The 7625-nt window shown below is 55.8% G+C and overlaps 1 long non-coding RNA gene across 1 annotated transcript; it reads left to right on the top strand.

The window, feature by feature from the left end:
• Nucleotides 1-296: 296 nt before the first annotated feature.
• On the top strand, nucleotides 297-5124 carry LOC150059303 (uncharacterized). Its single transcript, XR_016536640.1, has 4 exons — nucleotides 297-329; nucleotides 2692-2864; nucleotides 3066-3137; nucleotides 4665-5124. It is a non-coding gene; the product is annotated as an uncharacterized LOC150059303 (long non-coding RNA).
• Nucleotides 5125-7625: the final 2501 nt, after the last annotated feature.

The following is a 7625-nucleotide window of genomic DNA, read 5'->3' as shown; positions in this document are numbered from 1 at the left end:
CCTCAGTAGATGCGGGAGGGTTAGCGTGGGTGGTCACCACCCAGAATCATTGTGGGGCAGAAGGCTGGGCTTGGGATGCAGTGATTGGCTTTCGATCCCAGGTCTGTATGAACTAGCTGGCTACCTGTAAGTTGCCTCTTGCCTCTGTCATTCCCTCTGTGAGGTGGCAGATCTATGATGCTTTCATCAAGGCCTACCATCCTAGACAGCCCGTGTGTCAGTCAGCCAGTGTAATGGACCCTCGAAGGGCTATTGGGGCATCTCGGCTTATAGAAGAGTCAGCGTGCCAGGATCAGTGGGGTAGACCTTGCCTGCTGGATCAGGTCCAGGTAGGTGCTGAAGCCCTGGGCTGGGGCTCTGGGCTGATGTGTCAGCCCCTGGGCCTGCCTCTGTGATGGGCTAGGTCTTGACATTGTTGGCTCCAACTTGAGTGCCGGTCTGTCCCTTGCATAGTCCATTGCACGCGTCCCATCATGCCCTGGACTCTCTCCTGCCCTGCCCTCTACACCTCACGCTTTGGTGGGCCATTTGTTAGCAGGCTGATCAGGGATAGCTTTGTCTATTTTGTAGTTTCTGGGGCCTGAGGTCTTGAGGGGTTGAGAGTGACATGCATAGAGCCTGGAAGCTCTGTGAGGCTTATTTATTTTGCATCTGGTACCTTGTCCAGGAGAACCCATAGGGTCCATCTATTGGATTATCTCCACCTGTTCACGTCTGGTAGCCTGGGCTTCCCCACAGCACAGCGGCAGGGGTCTCAGATTTCTGCTCAGGTGTCTGAGGGAGCTGCATGGCCCTCTCTGGGACAGCCTTGGGAGGCATGCCACATCCATTTCCTGTGCTTTGTTGGCATGACAATCAAAGCCCGCCTGGTCCACAGGGCGGGGCCCTGGAGCATAGCACCAGTGTCTAGAGCATGGAAGAACGCAGAGCCGTCACCAGGCTGCCTAGGACGGTAAGTGTGCTGATGCCTGTGCGGTTGCCGTATCTAACCCTGAAGTTCAGAGATGGAGGCCAGCTGTGCTCACAGCTCTGTGGACCAGCCAAACCAGCTTCCCTGCCCTAGGAGGGCGGCCTGGAATGCCAGCTGACGTCAGGACAGCCTCTTCTCTCTGGTACCACAAGTCAATGCTGGCTGTTAGCTGAAGAAGAGCTGGTTTCTCTGCTAGAACTCTGCACACCTCTCCACAAATGGGTTGGTCCCAAGGCCAGGCCCTAATGAGGCAGCTAGCTGAGTAGAGTCTGGCCTTGCAATCTACTGAAAGGCAAAGCCAGGCTAGGCCCAGGAGAGGGTCCGTTGCCCTGTGTGGGGAGGTGTGTCCCGTAGCTCTGCAGGAAGACATGTGGTGACTGGTATGGCTCTCTGGGAGATGCAGCCTTCTCTGCTCCTTCCTCCACCACTGCTCCAGCTACTGCTGGTCTCCTCAGGACTGCAGTCGTCCCTTCCCCTGGAGCCTCACCCTTCCCCGTTGGAGCAGTGCACTGCTCTGCAAAGGTGTATGACACCCCACGGCCGGATCACCTGGCTGCCATCCGTCTCCCCGCTAGAACGGAAGCCATGTCTGTTCTAGCTGTGGGTACCTGTCGATTGAGTGGTAGAGGGTGGAGAGGTGGGATCATGGAGTGCCCATTTGACGATGGTTCTGCTGCTGTGGTTCATCCACATCTTCCCAGCCCCTGTGGAGTCCTGCCCAGTCAGTGCTCCGTGCTCTGCTGCTATCCAGGACGCACCATGAGCCACAGTCACACGGCTCATGTGAGCCCAGGCAGCCTGAATTTGGAATTGGGCTGCCCCATAGTGATGTTCTCAGAGCTGCCTCTCAGCCCCTGCGTCAGGTGAGGCTGGCGTGGCTGAGGTTACCCCAGACCCTGGGCATAAACAGTTCAGCCTAGGAATCCAGCCACTTAGTCCTGACAGAGGTGGTGGGTGGAACCTCCCCTGGCCCCGGGCTGTGGGTGAGGGGGCAATGGCCCTGGCTCCCAGCCAGTGTGTGGCAGGTCCACAGGGCACTATCTGACGATTGGAGCTGGAACCGTATTGCTGTTCTGCCAGGCTCTCATTGCCAAGCCCATCTTACCTGCAGGAGTTCCCTAGCAGTTCTGTCACCTGACCCAGGTGCAGGCTTTGTGCACATTGCCACTCTGTTGCCATGGCTATGTGGCATGCTGAAGAGGGCCCAGGCCCCGATGTAGAGATCTTGGAAGGGACAGTCTGGGCTGGAGGCCCTGCAACTCTAACCACCTGGCAGTTGGTGTGTCCAGCCCATTCAGGGTAAGGTTGATCTGGCCCAGCTAACCACATGTAAAGGGAGAATCAAGCAGATGTATGAATAAATACGAGTTGGCTGTTCACTAACTGCAACAGTTCCTTTGCAGGTAATGATTGCCAAGGTCCTAATTATAAGAAGAAATTGTGTGATAAAGAAAAATGTAGAGGTGGTATTTTTCTCGTTAAAGTGAAGAGAGAACACCACACACACACACACACACACACACACACACACACACACACACACACACACACACTCTGAGCTTTTATTGTGTCTTATTGGAGAGTTCTATGGAAAGAAGATTCTGTGAAAACCTTTAATGAGTTCTAGTTTTAGAAGCAATCAGAAAATAATTGCATGATTTAAACATTTACTAAGCTCAGGTGTTTCTCTGTCTCCCTCTTTTGCTCTCTGCCCACGCCAGGGCACACAACTGCAGCACCTGTGCATCAATCGTGGTGGCCAGGGTGCTCAGTCCAGAGGACGCTGCTGGGCAGCTCAGGACTCAGGCAGGAGAGCCTTGGAGCCAGCAAGCTGGCCTTGACTTACCTGTCAAACTGTCGGCCGATGGGATCTGGATCTCTAGTACATGGCCAGGTATGTCTGGAACTTAGCAACTACCAGGATCTGAGGTCTGCCGGCCCCAGACCCCTACTCTGTGTTGTTAGGGTCTGCCTCCCACTGTCAATGGCAGGGCCAGGGCTGGGACCCAGGCCTGTGGCCCCTGCCCACATGTTGCCCCTGCTAGCTACTCAGGTCCCATCCCACTCTTTACCCTCTCTCTGTTCTCGGGGCCAGGGTGAATGAGACAACCCCAGGAAGCCCTGGAGCGTGAGTGATGATGAAGGAATGGTCCATTCTTGGTTCCAGGTGAGTGCATCAGGGCAGCTGGTAGGACTAGCAAGTCATGGGAGCCCAGGATGACCCCAGCTCTAACCTGCCAGCAGTGACGCTGCTCAGACATGACTGGTGTGGCTGGGGCGCCTGTGGTTGGGCAGTGCTGGGAGTTACTGTGGTGACTCCACAGCCATAGGAGAGGCAGTAGCCTCAGATGTCTATGAGACATCGACAGCTTAGGCTGTCCATTCTCTGCCCACTGCCCCATGCGTGCTATGAGAAGGTCCAGACTGACTCTGCCCAGGGTCTGTGGGAGGGCAGCTCTCTGGGGTAAGCCCACTTCCCCTTTCCACCCCCCTAAAAAGGTCAGGGAGGGCTGGGAAAGTGGCTTAGTGGTAGAGTGCTTGCCTAGCATGCATAAAGCCTTGGGTTCAAGTCCTTAGTACTAGATACACAGGAAAAGCCAAAATGGTGCTGTGGCTCAAATGCTAGCCTTGAGCAAAAGAAGCTCAGGGAGAGTGCTGAGGCCCTGAGTTCAAGCCCCAGGACTGGCAAAAAAAAAAAAAAGAGATCAGGGAGTTCTTTTTTTACCAGCTGTGACTCCTCTTTGCCCAAGACAGTGTGTGTACGTCTGTCAGTGAGTGGGGTCCAGGTGAGGGAAGCCCACACGGGGCTGGAGGTCATGGAGCTTTGCGCTGCTCTGGTCACCTGCCAAGGGGCACTCCGCCAGTGGTGTGAGAATGGCATCATGAAGAGAGGAAGGAAGTTTCTACACCAGAGCTGCAGTTAAGTAGGGAAGATGTTAGAGGCCGACCAAGAAAAAAATCTTAGGGATGGTGAATATAATGTAACCCTTCTATTAATTATAATAAAAATAAATGAAACAAGAAAAAAGAGCCAAAATGACATGATAGATGCAACTGCAAAAAAAAAAAATAGAGTGATGACATGCCTCTGAGCCCATGTACTCAGATGGGAGGATCAAGGTCCAAGCCTGTCCTGGGCAAGAAAGGACCCAACTATCTGAAAAATAACAAAAGCGACAAAAGCTGTTGGAACGGCTCAAGAGGTAGAGTGCCTGTCAAGACTCCCCGAGTTCAAACCCCAATACCAGAACAAAAATGTAGAGGCTAGAGCGCTCCTCTGGTAGGTTTGGGTCAGTAACCTGAAAGTCTGTGGAGAAGGGGCCAAAGGGTTCAAGGCCCAACTGAGCCAGAAGCCTTTGACCTGTGACCATGGTGTATGTCTATCTTTGGGTGGATCCCGAGCTGGGGATCCCACTTCCACGACAGGGAGAGGGAACAGAAGCCTGGAAACTGCCAGGCCAGTGTCAGTCATCCTCTCTGTTGCTATGTCAGATAGACTGGAGCTGAGCTGAAGCCCCCAGCCCCACACCCCCTTCCTGGCCACAGTGACTCCCTGAGCCATCACGACTCACCATATTTAAGCCCAGTAATTGAATTGCAATTGATAGAACATGTCGGTTTAAGATCATGCTAATTGCTTCATTTCCCAGAACACTCCTAAAAAGAGAATGAATTTCCCTGTAATATTTTTCAGTGGGGTGAAATGACCCTTGTGGAAATCAATCTTGGCTCTATGACGAGCTCCAAGGGGATGGGCGTGCCGGGGCACCGGCCCAGCTCAGCAGACATGAAGAGCTACCCCAGCCTGAGCTTGAACTCAGCAACGTACCAGGTGCCGTGTGAGACTTGGCAGGGTCGGTGCCTGTGGGTGTGTGGATGGTAAGTGAACAGACCTGACTTCGGACCCTGCCTTGGCCAGCATCTCACCACAGGCAGGAAGGGGAGCGCACCTCTGCTGGTGGTGCTCAGGAGGCAGACACAGCCTCAGCCACCAGGGAGGTCACAGGACCTCTAAGGTCTGATCTGTGTTTTGTGCCTCTTCTTCCCCGTGGGTGCCTCAACCCTCCTCAGGTGTGAGGGTGGCACAGCCCTTGTGCATGATTTCCACAACCGTTCCAGCTACTTTGCTGGAAAAAAGAGAGTACGGTTGGACAGGTGGCAGTTGAGGATGTTGGGAGAGGCAGCGTGTCGGTGGTGTGGGCAGTGTTCCTCTCTGGATGAGCTCTGGTGTCCCAGACGAGACTGCCCTACCCAGTGCGTCTGCAGGCCTGGGAGAACATGTGGTCCCCGTGTGCCGAGTGTCTCTGGCTCGGCCTGGGGCAGTGCCATGCCCAGAGACCTTCCTTGCCTCAGATGGGATCTTCTTGCCTTCCTTCAGTAGGAAGGGGCAGACTGTGGGACTCTAGGGGACAGCAGCCTCTGGGCTTCCCTGTGAAGCCACCCACAACCCCTGCCCCTAACATGGCTCATCCTCTCTACAGAGTCCCCGAGGACTTGGCCGCCGCGGTGCCAGAGCCAGGAGACGCCGTTGGTAGGTATCTGCTTGACTTGGGCCACCTGCCATGGAGAGGTGCCTGGATGGAGCCACCAGGAGACGAGCAGGGCAGGGCCCAGTACCGGCTCCCATCTTCTCCGTGCAGTCACCCTGTAATCTACTCTGGGCCTTATGCAAGCCCAGAGACCCCACAGCGAGGGCCTGCTACCCCGGGGCGGGGAGCGGGAGGGGGTGACTTCAGCTGTTTGCCCTGGGAATGTGAGCTTCTAGAGCCTGGGCCCCTCAGAGTCTGGTGCTGTCATGGTGGCTCCAGGTCTTTGCCTTCAGGGAATGTGTGTGCCACACAGGTAGGTTGGTGGGGACTGTGGTTGGGTAGCAGAAGCCTGTCCAGGGAAAGCTGTCCTGAAAATCCCTTCCTCCTCCTGAACAGCCTTGACGGTCCTGAGGACATGGTGGCAGGGCATGAAGGGCCCTGGGGCCCTGGAGTGGGTAGAACAGCCTACTGGTTTGCATCTCATGGAAACCCTCTTTGTTTCTCTGGTGCCCTGGCTGCCCTGCCCGGGTAGTGGGAAGCAGGAGAGGCTGAGGCTCAAGTGATGCCATCCTTACTGCAGACATGGGCCTTTCCTGGAAGAGGGGGCACAGGCCAGAGCGGCCGGGTGTCGCTGCTCAGGCCTGCCCCTCGGTCTGCCGGCTTGGCTTATCTTGGCACACGCTGCCAGCCTTGGGGAGAGGAGGTGGATCCAGCCTGCCTCCACCTCTCTGTATGTCTCCTGTGACCTCCCCTACGTGACCAGAAGCTGTATTAGTACGATGAGGAGAAAGATGGTTTAAACCCACTGTTGATAACCCGCCTAGCAAGTTTGGTGTAGGGTACTTGGAGAACAAAGTGAAGATCTCTGAATGGTCTGGCCATTTCCTTTGAGAGCAAGTCTGGCTTACATACCATGTATTGTGTTTCCTCACTTAGCCAGGAGCTCTAATGACAGTGGCAGTGCCCTCTCTCCTGCTGTGCTGGAGAAGCTTAGGGACACAGGTACATCTCCTTGTCCTGAAGGTGTCAGCCCCACTCAGCCTGGCTTGTTTTTTGCTGCTGCCGCCCAGGTCACAAGCCTGAGCTGGCCAGGAAGAGGACCTTGCCACTTTGTGGCTGGGATCCTGGTCTCAGCTGCCCAGCCACTGGCCTCCTATCTCTGGCCAAGGGTAGGCCTTATTTGTGCCGGTTGTGAGACCACCCTCCACCTTTATCTGGACTGTAGGGCCTCAGGCTGTGGACCCTGTGCTGGGGTCTAGGAGCATCCTCAGGGACCCCACAGAGTAGATACAAAGCCCATAGGTACATTGGGATAGCTTCGGTGGTATCCTTAGGACCAGAATTGCTGGTCCTCTACTCGGCCATCTTCTGTGACCTGGGCTCTTAGACAGCACTTAAGAGCACAAGGCTGCTTCCTGAATGCACTGAGCAAGAGAGTGTGTCCTCGCTCTGCCAGCCGCCGTGGCCCCTTTGTCCCTCCAAGCCCTGCAGCTGGGTGGGCTGGGGTGCCCATGGTTGGTGCCCGGTGCTATTTGTACTTGGCTGCCCACTCCCTTTGGTTCCTAGCTTCTGGGCCTGCGAGGTCGTTGCCGCAGTGGAGTCTGGCTAGCCGGGTGTGGGGATTGGTCTCACTGTGCTGGCATGGCATGGCTGTGCTTCCTGAGAACAGAACACATGGCCACCCCAGAACACCCCCGGGCTCCCCTGTGTCTCTGGAGGTCTGCCGGGCCTCCCAGTCCATCCCATTCCACCTGCCGAGGGGTTCTGTCCACCTGGGTTGGGGCTACGCCAGGACTGCACTTGGAGTGGGGTTGGCTGTTAGGGAGGGTGACCAGATCTCAGGCTGTTTGACCCCGCATTACTGAGGTTCACCTGCTGATCCTCTAGTCCCCCTGTGGCCACCACGAGAGGCTTGAATTTGCCTGTTCTGGCTTGGGACATTGGTCTAGAGGAAAAGGGGCCCAGCAGTGGTCTGTTTAATTGTGAGCCTTTACCGTTGCCCTGGCCCTGACTCCATGTGTGCCTCCCAGAAGCAGGCAGAATGGACATCCAGTGTGCTGAGTGAGGCGGTGGGGACACAGGAGTCAGAAGATGCTCTGGGCCAGCCAGGGCAGGGAGGGCAGGCG

This window comes from Megascapheus bottae, chromosome 9 (genome assembly GCF_031878675.1).
Source record: "Megascapheus bottae isolate mThoBot1 chromosome 9, mThoBot2.hap1, whole genome shotgun sequence".
In the NCBI taxonomy this organism is placed as follows: Eukaryota; Metazoa; Chordata; class Mammalia; order Rodentia; family Geomyidae; genus Megascapheus; species Megascapheus bottae.
The sequence above is the reverse complement of the archived record's forward strand: the minus strand, read 5'-3'. Positions and strand labels throughout refer to the sequence as shown.